The sequence below is a fragment of the Ischnura elegans genome, chromosome X (assembly GCF_921293095.1).
Source record: "Ischnura elegans chromosome X, ioIscEleg1.1, whole genome shotgun sequence".
In the NCBI taxonomy this organism is placed as follows: domain Eukaryota; kingdom Metazoa; phylum Arthropoda; class Insecta; order Odonata; family Coenagrionidae; genus Ischnura; species Ischnura elegans.
Genome location: NC_060259.1, coordinates 122,232,784 through 122,249,026, shown reverse-complemented (window position 1 = coordinate 122,249,026; position 16,243 = coordinate 122,232,784). Strand labels below are relative to the sequence as shown.

Genomic DNA, 16,243 nt, shown 5'->3' with positions numbered 1-16,243 from the left:
TATCGTCACTCAGCAATTCAACGATTGGTTTGACCTAGCTCTTCAGGCATTTCTTCCATCAGCTTGACTTTCAGTACTTATCCATAAAATATTTATGCTATGAATCATTCGTCGCATGCTCTAGGTTTCTTTCTCGAGGCCTTCTTCTGTCGTTCTTCCCTTTTACCGGATTTTTTTATTTTTTATTAATTTATAACGGACATAATTTTCATAAAAGCAGTATTCGGATCTGTAATTTGAGCCAGTAATCCTTTACATCGTAGCAGCTGAGGCAGAATACTTCTAGCGAGAAATTTCCCTCATAGTTCTTACCTATGCCTAAACTTCAGCTTTGGCTGAATTACAGAATCCTAAAGAATGTACTAAAAATGGGTACACTTCAATGCATTTCACTGCAATGTAAAAATTCTCTTGGGCTTCTATTGTAGCTCAATCATGTATCAAATATGTCATTTATATATGTAATTGTCGCACTTATCTGTTTTAATACCTCACCAAATTTGGCTATGGAAGTGTTGGCAATTGATTTTTAAGATACTGATTAACCTGAAGCGTTCTTTTTTGCCGGAATGAATAGCACTATGGAAGGATGTCAATTCTTTTTTCTTCCGTCGCTGTGACCGTGGAGCGCGTTGGTCATCAAGTGTGGTGGATGTCAAAATATCTTAAATATTTCCATCCCTACTCCGCAAGTAGATCGGTATTATTTCCATCCCTCTCGATGTATTTAGATTCCCTCCCCTTAGTTTATCTATACCGTCATTTCCTCTACGCCATATATGTTCCCTTAATTGCCAGTTAAGTCTACACTTCACTTCAAGTCTAAACCCATTGACACGCGGCTGAAAACGGTCCAGGTTCCTGGAAATAGGTTTGGTGTTTTAACTTGAAGACAGCAGTAGCCATATTGACCAAACACGTTCGTTGAGTGCATATAAATTGAGCAAATCGGTTGTACTTGAATGCGAGTCTGCTGAAGTAATCTGAAGGCAATTTTAAGTTTTCTAGGGCATATTAATCATAAAAATATTCATCATAGGAATACAGACATAGAAGTAAGGTACACACATGCACATAAGAAGGTACACAACCCATCAGATACTACATATGGGGCATGATTGTTTTATGTAAGAGCGAGCTAGGGTGTTGAAAGCAGCAGTGACGTCGAGAGTGGAATTCTCAAAATGCGGAGCAGCCGAATAATGATGAAGGTGGAATGGATCGATAAGTTAATAGTAATGATAAAGTGCGTGGAAGGGCAGGTGGACGGGAAGGAAGGCAAGGGACGATGAATAGCACGGGACAGATTATAAAGGGAGGCACGAAATACGTCACCATTTAAGGTCTAGATAGCAGATTTTAGAATGGAATGGAGAGTTTCGTCGAGCCAATCTCACGAGTGTTGACTTTGGATTATCTTAAGAGACTCAAGCCTGTGTTTCTTTGGCTTCGCCCGGGATACTCTCGCATGGTGGATGGGCTGAAATCCCACGACCCGTTGCTCCACCGTCCAACGGTAACAGGAACCTATTTGGTAAAAACATATTGGTCATACAATTTAGGGTTCGATTTAACTCACTGTGCGTTCACTCTGAGCGAATCAGGCTCACATCGCCATGAGGTGTGCCCGTGCCAAATTTTCTATCAATCGTAGGGGTGAGCCCAGAGGAATAAATAGGAATGTGGAGTGTATCGTTGACTATGTCACTTTCTTCGTGGATATTGCCCGACTTATCACAGATCGTGCTATAGCAGTTCCCCGCGGCGGGAAAGACTCAGGAAAGGGATTTTGTTTGGCGTGACAAAAGTTGATGTTCACGTTGGTGTAATTTACATGAGAGAATTGGCGGGGTCATTCATTTATATATGCATGAGCAAGTTCTCTCCGGCGAATGAAATTGATTCATCGAAATTTGACCTTGTATATCAAAATCAACTTTTGGGGCAAAATGCTTATAAGTACCATTATAATAGATGGCCAAAATTTTCGGCGGAGAAGGTTATGATTCACACCTTTGACCGGTAGTATTAAATGTCGCCCATGAAAAATCATGTCACATTTGAACGTATCACCATATCCCGGTTTTTAAATATCTATATTCTATTTTAAATTTAAGAGGTATATTTAGTTCTTAAATCTTACGAGTCCTTCTGATTGTTTTTAATATTTCTCATCAGCTAATAGACCTGAAGTTATTTCGATACTCTTGGTGTCCATAATACAGACACCATATCTTAATACGAAGGCCACCAAGAGCAGGTATGCCCTCCTTTCATCTGAAAGAAAAGACAGTAGTCATATGTGTGGAGTTGATGTTCATATTTAATACTTAAATCACTCCTCGAAGCAGCCTGAAGTAAAGGCTTTGAGAAGGCGGATGAAAATCACTGTGTGGCTAATGCATCCTTCTGGCAAACTCTAAACAATTAATTAGGAAATACCGATACCGCATTCAGAATCTGACTAGATCTAACGTTCTTTATATAACTACATATTAAATTCGGTGAATTATCGTAGGTCACCATTTTTGAACTTTGGTTATTACTGAAATAGTTTATTTTGCAGTCTTTTCAATTTCAGCGGCAATTTTAACCAAGGGAAATGAGGTTATGAGAATGATATCATAAAAGTTCATAACATTCAATCGCAAAAAGGTTATCTATTTCTTCATTATTTTTTTACTTGTCTTAAAAAAATAACGAGTGAGACTCACCCCGCATTCGTTTGTCAGTTTTAGAAATGTGCTTCGTGAGGAAGTTGTTAATCCGGCAAAAACATCAATCCCACTTCATTTCGCCGTCCGAAATTTTGAAACCTCAAGAGGTTTATTGATTTGAAGGTAGTGTTTCATGGTTGAAATTTGTATCAATGTTTTCCAGAGGAGCGTTTTTCTTCTTTGATAAATAAACTTTTCTTCAAGCTCTTTGGAGGAATAATAATGAATTCTCTTGCATGAATGTTGAAGTGGTTTTTTGTGTGTTTTAATGCTGATCGGCCTTTATCGGTTTTAGAATTCACTTTGATAGAGCATGATAATGGGGAATTCAACCTGGAGCATTGATATCCCGAGTGTTAACACGCAAAAAACACGAGTACTCGTCGATTTTGATCCTAAATTATAAGTTCGGTGATTAGGAATTTGCTGCACTAGAATCCATTGATTATTCAGAGCTTTAGAGCAGTGAAGGTAAAAATTCGTTTTCTTTGCTTTCTTTCCGTCTAAAGCACAGGGGGACTCAAAGACAAGAATCATATTTAATAGCAGAGTTAGAACGCGTGCAAAGAAGAGCTGCCAGTTATGTGAAAGGTCGTTACGATTGTCTTGTTAGTGTAACTGACCTCTTGGATAAACTCGGATGGGAATCTCTGTCGGACCTTACATCGAAAAATAGACTAAACCTTTTAGCTAAATTCAAAAGCAGTATCTTTTCTGATGAAGTTGACTATATCTTACGGACGCCAACATACTACGGAAGATCTCATCCTATAAATAAAATAAGAGAGATAGATTGTAGAACAGACAGATTCAGAATGTCAATTTTTCCCCGATCGATAAGAGATTATAACGGCAGCAATAGAACTCATAAATGGATTGCATGACTTGTGGTGTAGCCAACTAAGCTATGTAAAACTTAATGCATGTTTCTTAATTTCATTATTATTTCTAACAGCGTATAGTAGTATAATTTGTTAGTATGCGTGACGTTTTGTGGACCGTGTGGTGTGCATGTTGGAGTCCAATTGCATGCTGCATGCTGGTGATTGATCACCCCCTGCCAAACACCCTGGAAGTGGCTCGCAGGGTATTATGTACATGCAGATGCATGAATATACACTTTTCGCTATTCCATATGATCATATTTTTTCATGAGACCTAACATTTCCGTGACACTTGCGGTGTGCATGTGGCGAGGACGTGTGTGGTGGGACATATAATAATTTATAAACCGACAAGCCCTCCAAAATATGAGAATTGCATTTTTAAATTGTAGGCTATTGGGCCCCAGAGGTTCCCAAGGGTTGAAGAATGGAAAACTAGGAATTTCCCAGACGTCCAGTGGCGTGGGCTTCCCCGATCACGATCCCTTTCACTCAGTTCCCACCCCATCGCCCAACCGCACTGCGACCGTCAGAGACCTTCACCCGAACGAAGGAAGGGTCAACACCAGGGGCGCTTCTCTGCTTACAAAAAAGACCCGCCCCTATAGCCATGCACACCCCTTACCCCCCAAATGGGTACACTTTCCATTTATTTGCATTCTCGGAAAATGGTAGACGACGTCCCATGGGGCAGTAAACAAAAACGCCCTCTCGTATTCTTCATTCTGCATTTCTTAGAAGATTAAGAGGGATAAGCAGACATAATTTTTAACGCCATCAGCGGTTTATCCCAAACTGTAACAACAGTATTGATGTGGAGGGGGGAGTCGCAAAAATATTTCCCAATACATGAAGGAATTCGCATTCCCACGTTCTGAGAATAAGAGTAAAGAGCGTTCATCAAAATCCGTTGCAATGAAAGTTCCCAACGCTCATTAAAAATAAAAAGCACTAAAGTACTCCATTCAATTCAATATAATAATATGTGTACAACAATTTCCATGGATATAGGAACAGCTCAAAATGTCCTATAAGCGAAGTGGTGTGATTAAAGTAATGGTATGTACCCTACCTTCATAACATGGTATGTTTTCACATTGATATTCCCCTTGTGATATTCGAACTTTCAACTTAATGATACATAACCGAAGATATCATAATCGTACTTATGTTCATATACAACTATATCATTCTTCTTATGCACTTACATTGTCGTTTTTTATTTTCATCCCTCGGTTGAACATGTTTTCTTCCTAAATAATGCGTTATCACAGCTGTAAGTCGGGCTCAGTCTTCGGGAAAAAATATTTTCCAATAGGGTGGTTTCCTATTATTTTTTATTGCCTGAATCGAAAGATTATTACTCCTGGGGTACGTATTTCACGCTTTTAGATTTTTAAATGACGATATCTATTTTTCGCGATTAAATGAAAAGTGAAAATTTTCAAGCGCGCGAAAACGCGACGCGTAAGTAAGACTGATGGGAAAAAGTCCGTGTGACGCATTTCTGGTTCCCCCTCCCGCCTTGTGAGGTGACCATGGGCGAGGCTCTGAGCGCAGATACGACGCAGAATGCTAGCGGGTATCTGAGTACCATGCTAGCTGGTAGCGCTTGGCTTAAAAAAGGATTATTAATACCTTATCAAACGAAGAAAACTTTCCAACCTTAGCCAGTTTTAATAAGTGATTATTAAGACTTGTTTCCCTGAGCTCTGTGCCTCATGCATGCATTGGTAACCTCAGACGATGTATAACTCTATCCTCTCGTGTAGAAACTAGGTCCTTGTGGCGTCACGTGGAGTGGCATCGTATGGGCGCCAATCTGGCCTTTTTCAAATGAGGATAAAATTTGACCCTTGCCAGTCGTCTAAACCGGTATTTGTAAAACCAAATAATTTGTATATTACGAATACACTAATGGTGGGTAACGAATCGCAATCAATGCCTTTCGTTTTCTCCGATGAAGGAAACTACCCTATTCATGTCACTTCCCTGCCGTGCGGGTGATTTGGGGAGGGCGACCTAGTATTTGACGGCTCGTGGTATCCCTATGTAATGTAAAGCGGTATGGGCTACGGGTGTTACATAATGTTTGATATCTTACCTCGTATTGTAAATGAGTTTCGATGTGAAATTCACAAAGAGTGCTTTGAACATGACAAATTTAAATATTCACTTCGATTTTTTTGAGGGTCAGTTATTTCCCGGTTGGTTCGTATATGTTTCAGTTAAATTTTAAAGTGTTTATTTCTTTTATGACTGTAGAAAATTTCTTTAATCAATAGCGAAAATAAAGAATTTAAAAAAAATTCACTTTTCCGGAATGCAGTTGGTTTCCGCAGGTTGTGGGTCGGGCCATCCCAGGCCTTGGTTACAAATAGAAATAGTAAATAGATGACGTTTTTACTCTTTCATCCCTTGGTTGAACATGTTTTTCTACAATCAAGGTGTTATCCAGCTGAAGACCCGGCACAGTCTTCGGAAAAAATATTTTCCCATTCATGTCACTTACCTTCCGTCGGGGTGGTTTGGGGTGGGTGACCTAGTATTTGTCGACTCGTGGTATCCCTATGTAATGTAAATCGGTATGGGCTATGGGTGTACGTAATCTTTGATGTGTTACCTCGTAATGTAGATTAGTTTCGTTGTGAAATTCTAATAGAGTATTTTGATAATGACACATTTAAAACTCTACTTTGATTTTATTGTCTTTAAATTCTTTTTCTTCCGTGTCGCGCATGAGTTAAATCTAATTTAAAAAATTGCGGTCCTTTTCTTCATTATTAATAAGTTTGTGGAAAATTTTAAATGGAATTCTATACTCATTTTTAGATGTTTTGTTCTAATTGTGGTCTAATATGCGCTTACTTTGGTCACGTAATGATGATAGCGCCTTAGTTTTTGAATTACCGTCGTTTTTGTTATGTTTATTTCTGGGTTTTAGGAATGATACGTCACCATAATTTTGCTCTATCGTCTTTTATTTAAAAATTCTAGTTGTGGATATGTCGCATAGGTTAAACCGTAAATGACCCAGTGACATATACGCTGCAGTCCCCTATCACGATTCTCCTATATCTCGATTGCGCCTAAGTATTTCATCATGAAAGGTTCTTCAACGGATACATTTAAGTCCTTTATTAATGTCCTATTTAGTGATACAACGTTTATTATTAATTTAAGAATGGATTCAGTTGGCTCTGTGCTGTAAAGGCTCCCAGATCACTTCTTTAGTACTCCATGCAAACCTACATTAATCGGTAGAATACTCTAATAATAATAGTGTCGAGAGTTGCTTTTACTTGCGCTCTCCACGGGACTGATATCAGGATAGCGCCCTAGCATTGAACATGTTTTTTATACATATTTATCCTTTTTGCAGGTTTAAATGTTCTGTTACATAAATTTTGTTTATTTATCTATACTTTAAGCTCATTTGTTAACCATGTTTGGTTTTTTTGTCTTATTAAATGACCGAGTGAAAATTTGCCTGCATTTATATGTTAGAGGGTTTTTCCTGCCTATTTGTAAGAAAAATGAATAACTTTCTTACTTAAAAGGAGAAATTAACCGATTTTAAGGTGAAATACTAAGTTTCATTAACAAAGCCGTTTGTATACCAGTATAATAAAGCATTATGTATTAGCATAATTTTGTCGTTATTCCCTGGGGCGTGGGATGACCTTACATGGGTCAGGATAATGCACCTACTCCTTTCCACTTATCAATTCTTATATTTCGCTCCATCCTGCTTCTTCTGCTCAACTTTCTGATTCTCGTTCCACTTCACGTAAAGAGGAGGGATATCCAACACAATGGCAGGAAAGTTCGGATGTTTTTTCTTTCTTTCTGAGCGATTGGCACGTCTATATTTTAATCCACACGTGTGATCGGGAAATGATTGGCAAAGCTGAGGTGTTCATATGCATTAAGGTGCACTGTTTATTTTTCTCGACTTTTTTTCACTTTTCCAAATATTTCGCTCCGCTTATCTCCTTTATGTGTACTTACACTGGGGAATTATCAGTTTATATCCAGTTTTAAGAGTCTTTTCTTACCAACACTAGCTTTAAACCCGATATTTTATCTCTCACTCTCTTCAATTGTACAGACTAAAATCGCTGGTACAGCAATGGCTTTTTTCTGGTTTCGCTAGGATGTTAGGACCATAGAGGGAGTCCAAATGCATGCTGCATGCTGGTGATTGATCACCCCCTGCCAAACACCCTAGAGGTGGCTCGCAGGGTAATTTGTAGATGTAGATGTAGAGGAGGAACCTCTATGGTTAGGACCCGCCCGCCATTGCGACGGTGCGGGATCCCATCTCTTCCTTCCCTATCCTTTCCCTGGAGGTGTCATCGGGTTCCTATCGCGGCGCCGCCTCCTTCCTTTCTCCTTCCTTGTCCTCCTCCCCCTTCTGCGGTGTAGAGGTGAAAAGCTAGCGCTTGCCCCAGGAGTGCATCCTTGTGAGCCCGCCTTGGAGTCTCGTTCCATTTGTGTACAGACTACCTCTTTCTCTTTCTGAGTAGTGGCGCTTTTCTACTTCCTATGCCGATGATCAACTGTTCTGTTTTCCCGAATACGTGGTCAATTCTAGCAAAATGAATATCTGTATTCCCGAATGAGTGGTAGCCACCTATGGTAATTTGGTATATCAGTCGTGTATCTAGCTATATCAGGCAGTTCAAGTGCACTATGGCTTTCCGCAAGTGAGATATAAAATTAAATTTGAGATGTGAAGAAAGTTTTTGACGATGCCAAAATAAAATATTTTGCTAACAACCAAATCGATCAGAGATTCCGTCACTAAGCAGTTTTGTACTGCCTGTAATTTATGAAATATCATCAATTATTTGAATATCCTGCTTAAAAATCAGTGAGAGCCAGGGCAAGAAATCTTATGAATGGGCACATAACATTACGTGGCATAGCATAAATCTATCTTGAAAATTGAATTTAGGCGCGGTTTCAGACGAAAAATCAGTTATTTCAATTGAATTTTTGTGTATATCTGTGCAACATGCTCAAAAATTCAAAAATAGCAAAATTATTTTTTATACATGTTAATATGTAGCCCCCTATGACTTTGATGAAACCCTGAAGGATTATCAAAGAAAGTCAAATAAACATTTAGCTATCTCCTTTTAAGTAATTTCAGGTAATATTCAAAATCGTCATCTATGTAATAATATAGCTGTAGCGGTCAATAACTTTCATCGGGGATGAATTTATTTTCACCGGCTAGCACTCCCAGCGTCTGCTAAGAGACTTGCAGTTTTTTTTATTTTTGAAGTTTTTTTATTTTTGAAGTTTTCATTATTAAAAAAAATATTTTATACTAAGTCATACTGAAAGCATATGTATCTTAAAAGTTCCAATTTATGCCCAGTATCAATACTAATAAATAGTAGATCTGTGGTACACCAATTTAGGCAGCGCTATGAGGGTAAAAGTAGTGATTCTCGTGAAAATTAGAAAATTGAAGAATTATTTCTTTGGTCCGATAGTTGCCGAAATTATTTATAACTTTCCATAAATTATGTATTTTTAATAGCATATTGTCGTGTTCTCTCGTGGACGGCTCTACCAGGGGCGACTCAGACTCGGGATCTTGACTGACGCTGAGGGCTTCCGGACTGCGAAGGTAGTGGACCTCTCGGAGGGACAGTTAAAGGAGAGAAATGAAAGGTATGGAGTTTGCCGAACAAGAGTGATCTCCTGCCTCGAATACTCCCGGTCAATCGTAGAGCTTCAGGGAACCTCAAGAGGACCATAAAGAGCAATTCTTTGTGGTCCTCTTTTGAGGTTCCCGTTGGTCCTTTTTACCACCGTCTCCACTTTTCTCAACGAATTAGGTCAGTTCAATTCTCTCATCAAAATATTTAGCTTAAATCACGGTATCACCATAAAAAGCATGCCTAAAAATCGATTTGTCTTTCTCACCTCACTTTATTTTTGCCAAAAATTGCAAAATGTGAAGTTTGTGTTCATATCCCTCGATAATGCTGAAGCCCCTAAATTGTAGACCCTTGAAGTGAATTGGAGACCCCTGCTCTGAACCATTCCTGAGAATATACTTGTTCGTTTTTCTTTATGTGAATAGCCGGGGGTTCCTTTTCACAACCACGGAAATTGCGTCAATGCGGGGAACATTGCGGATCAATGCTTTCCCATGTGATAATTGCTTGAAGTACTTCACCGGACCCTTTGCCGAATGGATTGTCAATAATATGTGTTGGCAGTCGCGATAAGAAATTTTCTACTAAAATTAAGGTATGAGGAGTCACGAGCAAGCCCCGAAGGCTTGAGAAGGCTGAAGGCAGGAGCTCCAAAGCGGCAGTAATAAGAGTGAGGGAAACTATAGGGAATCCGAAATGGGGTGGGGGAAAATATATTAATTCAACTATTATTTCTAACAGCATATAGTAGTATAGTTTGATAGTATACGGTACGATAGCCCCGTATACTATCAAACTATACTACTATTTAATACAGCTGTTACCCACGGTGCATGTTCGTCTGATTTTGGGGAAGGACAATATTTTCTGATTTGTCAGCAGTTGAAATTCACCAGACCCATCCTCAATTTCTTAAGATAGTGTTGTTTTCATGGCAGTTTACTCGGCATTGTATGCGAAATCTCTTTCGATCTTGTCTCCTAGCTGATATTTTACTTTCCTAAAGCTCAAATTTTTCCTTTGATGAGGAAGCCCTTTCGATTTAATGGCCATGAGGTTATTAGCAGTAGTTTCGGAAATGATTTACACTATGTAACTTTTAGATATTGAAGTTACATATCCGTAAAAATGCCTGGTGATAAGAATCGAAGCTTGACTTCTACAATTTTCTACTACAATTTTCTCGTCAATACTTTTTTTTTGTAGAGCGTTGATAAGTAATGGTATGCATGGTTCCCGATGTTATTGTTGTTATTATGTCTTGCTAAACCATATTTCCTTGAATCACGATCATGTATATTTTTGACGGATAATTAGCCAAATAAAATCTGTGATGAACGCAATAGCAATTAAACGTAATTATTATCGTAGCATTCAGTATCCTCTAATTCTTCTCTAGTCCATTTATTCTTTTTTATTTACTTTCATAATTGAATTTGGTTTAACAAATTCTGCTGTGAATATCAAATTTTATATACTTTGTGTTTCACATGAACTCATTAGTTATTTTTCAGCCTACAGCCGATAATTAGTTGCAACTGTGGCAAAGTGACTTTTTGTGCGTCATATTTTTAATTTGCCGCACCGTGGTTGAATCGTATATTTCATCCAAAATATACATTTTTTTCCGGTTTTATATTCAACGAATAATCTTCGCTCATCGGTGGGAAGGGCTTTTTCCGGCTGTCAGTAGGGAAAATATTGAGTTTCCTTTGACGAATTTCCCCTAAGGAGCCTTGTATTTCTGCTACACAGGAATATGGCAGATGGGCTAAAGTGCCACGCCCCTTCGGCTTCACTTTTCTACCGTGGGATGGGTAGCTAACGCCCTCCCCAGAAGATCTATGGTATAAGCAAACGGCTTCAACAATAGGCATGGGCAAAAAATACCGGTATTCGGTAGTACCGAGTACTATTTTTTTTTTCTACTTCGGTAGTACCGGCCAGTATTTTTTTAGCGGTACCTCCAGGGTACCGGTACTAGAAATAGCGGTACTTCGACGGCGCTGCCAACTTTTGTGTTATCAATCAACTACCTACCCAGCTACTTAAACAATTGAATGTTGATAATATATCAAGCTTGTATTTAAGCGTACTAAAAATAATACCATCTATTTATTTTAATTTTAACTGATAATGTAAGCAGTAATACAGTTGGTCAACGTAAGAAGAGACTGAAGAATAGCGATGTTCTAATGATATAGGCATTTCTGTCAAGCTTAAGCTTGTTTACACTGGTTATCAACTTTTTTAATATATTAGCAATGTACATCCGTTTCTCGTTTTTGTACATACAACCAGTCAAGTGAACCACCAAAAGAAGGGCAAATTAATTTTGCCTCTTAATTATTAACACTTCTTCCTTAGTTTATTTTTTGTTTTCTTATAATTTAACGGTACTTCTACAAAAACTGAGTTCGACACTAATATTATAATTATTGATATAGACGATATTTATTTACTCAAATAAGGCAAGATAAGTCAAAGTTATGGAAGTCCACACATGTATTTCTTCCTTGACATAAATGGAACAGCGACCTGCACGTCAAATTTTATTCGATCGCAGTATTTTAGCCATAACTAACACCGATTCTTGTCGTGTAAAGTCATAAAATTAAATGTCTTAACATTAGAGGAGCTTTTTCTAGGTAATCTCAGGCTGCAAACGTAAGCTCTGTGAATGAGAAGACTTTTCAACATAAGTTCTCGGCAGAAGACGTTTCTAATGTTGGTCTCGAGTCCGAAAAAAACCGGTGGCTGTAGGAAAACAAGTCATCTGATAGAGTTCCCGAGAGAACGTCACACTTCATGTACGCAAGGAAAACACCAAATTTAATGGTATGCACCAAAATCATCACCATTAAAAACTTCATCGCTATCACCCTTCTCTCTATTAGAGATCTAGCCTCCATGTATTTTTCCGACAAATTTTCGTAAAAAACCCAGGTAAGGATTTTTTTCGGTGTATTCTTTCTCTACGTTACGCTAATTTACCGAAATCCCGAACAATTAGGGTAAATCAAACGTTAAATCTCAACTTATTTACATATTTTATCAATTATGAAAGTAACGGTATACCGGTATTTTTTCGCCGGTACTATCGGGACAGTACTATCACAGAGTATTCTGTGGTACTATTATTGTTTTTTAAAACTCATCACAAAAATACCGGTACTTTTTCTTGCCTATTCAACAAGGGTAAAGGCCAGCGGTGGGGACCGGAGGGGATGAGGGTGCTTTCCTCCTCACGGGTGGTAGTGTGGTGGTATAGGGCGGGCAGCGCGGGGGGCGGGAACGAGTTGGGCCGTTGAGAGGACGGGGTAGCACGTGAGGGTTGGGGGGGGGCTAAGGGCGGGGAGGGGTGGGTTTTTCGCCGCGTGGTTACGCAGGTGCAGATATAGGGAGGTAGGCGGAGCACTCGGAGGGAAGGGCGGTGGAGGGGGGTGGATAAGCGCGGGAGGGGAGGGCGGACGATAGGTTCTCGGAGGAGAAGGCTTTGACTGCGGAGGGAAGATGAGAATCTATCCCATGGGGACGGCTTCGCTGTCCCACTATAATCGCATCAGTCTGTGCCGGCGGCCGCGAGTAAGAACAAGCATGCGACGTCCGCGGAGGCTTCACGAACGTCACGTGCCGTGGTGTTGTTGATGTTTTTGTTCTCGCGGCGTGGTTCTTTTTTTTTCGTTCAGTCCCCGTGTCGGGCACGGAAGTGTTGCCGGCTACTGTGCCGATTGGGAGGAGAGCACCACTACGATGTGTTTCGAGTGCTGTTGTGTGATTCAGTGACAAGGACCCCCCACTAGCCTGAGCGGACGGAGTATCGGAGTGGTGTTCTCGTGCTGTCATTAGCCCCTTGGTTGCGGGCAGAAATTTTCTAATCTTTCACCTGGTGGGGAGCAAATCCACCGATTTTTGGAGATGCCGTTTTCGAAAAAAAATTTATAGAAAAGCTATCGCACAATAATGGCAATGTACTTAAAATATATTGGTATAGAGCCTCTGACAAAGCAAAAAATATGCAATGATGCAGAAAGAATGAATATTCACGACTTCTCCGCATAACATTGCGACGCGACGGCACGCGCGACTATAGTCGCGCTCCCCGCACGGGGAGCGCAGTCCGCTTGTGACTATAGTCGCTCTCCCCAGTTAAGGGGTTAACTGTGATTTTCCTCCTAGACCCACTGATGGAAGATTGCAGTCTAAACGACGGGAAGAGATAGGAAACTAGTGGTTTGCGAACTTACTATCAGACATTTTTCTTCGTGGAAGTGAGATAAGAAAAAATAGATCTTTTGTCCCATTTCGATATCGTTGGGGTAAACACGGGCAGTTTTTGCTGTCAGCTTTGTTTGATGTCGGCGACGGATTAATAAGGTACTTGATGTCGGCCTTATCCTGTTGTGTCTGTCCCTCGCCTCTCTGAACCTAGGCGTGGCCGCTTTGTGATTCAGCCGTATTCCTGTGACACCTCTTTGTGTTTGGTGAAATTCAAGCTCTCGAAGACGTCAAGAACGGGATAAACCATATCTATGTGACCGCTGCGTATGAATCCTCCGTAAGATTGAAGACTTCCCTCCCGCCAGACAGTTCCCGATCGCCCGTTGCGCCTAGGGCAGCTCGTCAGGAGCGCCCATACTCCAGGGTTTAACTTCTAAATTCAGGTAAATTCATCATGTAGCCATTTCATCACCATCACAAGTTTAGCTAAAGTATTTCTAATTTTATGATTGAGCACATTGAATTCTTTAGAAATTTAACTATGTTTCTTTTTGCGTATATATGTTACCTTTGTCTTTTTCATAAATTTATCTTGGAATTAAATAATGCCGACAAGACTCGTACTCTGCAGTGTGCGCATACAGTCTGACAAATTTTCTACGGAACGAGTAATTTTATGACGTACTTTTTATCTAAATTTCCGCATTTTCATATTTTTAAATGTGGTAAGAGACAAAATCATTAGATGGCGTATTTTGACATTTGGTACTTAGGTCCTCTTTCATAAACCGTAACACAATGTTTTTTTAAATTCAATATCACCAAAGATTTTATAACAGCATGACTTGTCTTACTTTGTACCTATTTTATGCAAAGTAAATCAGATTGCACCAGTGTGATAGAAAGGTCGGTTATTATCGGAAGCCTTACAATAGATTTCTTCTCCAGCACAATGCTAGATAATCGTAGGTGGATATTTTCTAAACGCTTCCGGTCTAAATTCTTTCTGCTCGACTGTGTTTTTTTTCAATTCTCACTCTCCGTCACTCGCCAGAAACCCCTTCTGGTACACCCGGTTGTATTATCTTTCAAGTGATCATGCCTCGGAGACGATCTTGAGGGGAGACAAAACGTTCCCTTAATCGAAGCCGCTTTCGCGAGAGGGCGTTTTTTTGGTTTATTTGCCCCGCGAGAATTGCGTTATAAAGTGATCTTTTGTCAACCATTGACTCATGCTCAACATTTTTGAGAGGGGCAGTCCTCGTTAAGAGGGGAGAAGAGTTTTACTGAGGATTGTTAACGGAGTAGAGGGGGAATCGGGAGAGTGTCACGTCGCCCAAAGGAATATTATTTGTACCCATTTTTCCTTCTGGTTAGCAGGTAGCAAAGGGAACATGGAGAAATTCTTCCCACTAATCCGATGGAAATGTTTTGTCTCGCTTCCAAATTGAATACCATTCATTTTTAGCTTCTAATGCATTTAGTGAATAATATTGAACGTCTATATTCACTCGTTTTATTAATATATTCATGCGTTTTTTTAATTAATCCATTGCCAACCTTGACTTGACTTGTTTTTTATTTTACCCGGTCCTGGTGAAGCCACTATACGGCCTCTCTTCCCCTGACCCAGGGCTCTTGTACAGAGTTTTACAGAGTAATTTCATTCAAAAAATGTTTTCATGCAAAAAGTTTAGCACGCATGCCGCATATTTTCCTTTATGAGACAATTGCAGTCAAAAGCGAAGGGCTGAGGAAATTTTTCTTCGAAAGAATTTGTCTGTATGGCTGGTTGAAATTAGGCACTCAGATGTATAATGATCGCGATGAATCTAGATCAAATATATTAACAATGATCTAATTTTACTCTTAAAGAATTTGAAAAAGATTTAATGGTATTTGTTTGTAACTTTTCATATTCTTCTTTCCAGGTAAGGAAACACCTTTCTTCAGTCTATCATGGAGGACCACTTTTATTATGGTAACGTATGAATTACCCGGTATATCGCTAAGAAGTAACCGTTATAAAAGAAAGAATAACTGCTCTCATAAATTCCTCATTCGAATGTTTGTTCGCTGCTAACAATGTTCAGGATAGGTACTTATTTTTTGTCTGCATATCCTCAGAGCTTTCGAAGGTGGAGCGTTTATATTTTTCTCTGCAATGACGCTATAGCAGCAATAGAAATGATGAGGGTGATTTGGATGGCTAGCAATAAAATGTCTAATAGCACTCGAGAGGATAGTGTGTTCAATTGGACGCTAGATTGTAATCAGGAGCAATAATGCGTGGAGGATGAATTAGTATTTTTTCTTGCCTGAGTAAATGTGGGTGGCTTTGAGTATCTAAAGATTCGAGGGAGTGATATTAATGGATAATATAGCTTTGAACGGGTGCTTTGCATTTCAAACCAATTTTTTGCATGTAAATATAAATATACCGATTCTATCTAACACGAATCGTATATCACGACTCGATGTATATCTTGACATTTTTCCGGAAGGCAATGTATGAGCAATTTTTTATATCTTTTAAATGATCTCTTAACCCATGTAAATACTTTGTACGCCCAAAAAATTTATATCCTGTACTTCGCTACATTTTCATTGGGCACATCTTTCCAACTTGATAAATAATTTCTTCTGAGACTTTTCCTCGACACATTTGCAATCCATCTTACTGCATTCCTCTTATTCCTTGTGTCAAGGAATACATGTGGCTGATTCCAAGTAATTTTCAACA

The 16,243-nt window shown here is 39.3% G+C and overlaps 1 protein-coding gene across 10 annotated transcripts in view; it reads left to right on the top strand.

The window, feature by feature from the left end:
• The window catches only part of LOC124171505, a 247,691-nt gene that overhangs the window by 27,057 nt on the left and 204,391 nt on the right, over positions 1–16,243 (top strand). The window contains exon 1 of one of the 10 annotated variants that reach the window (XM_046550685.1): positions 12,853–13,943. The exons of the other annotated variants lie outside the window; for them this stretch is intronic. The gene's annotated coding sequence lies outside the window, so the exon portion shown is untranslated. Of the gene's footprint in view, positions 1–12,852; positions 13,944–16,243 lie in introns of those variants that run through there. 10 annotated transcript variants of the gene reach the window in all.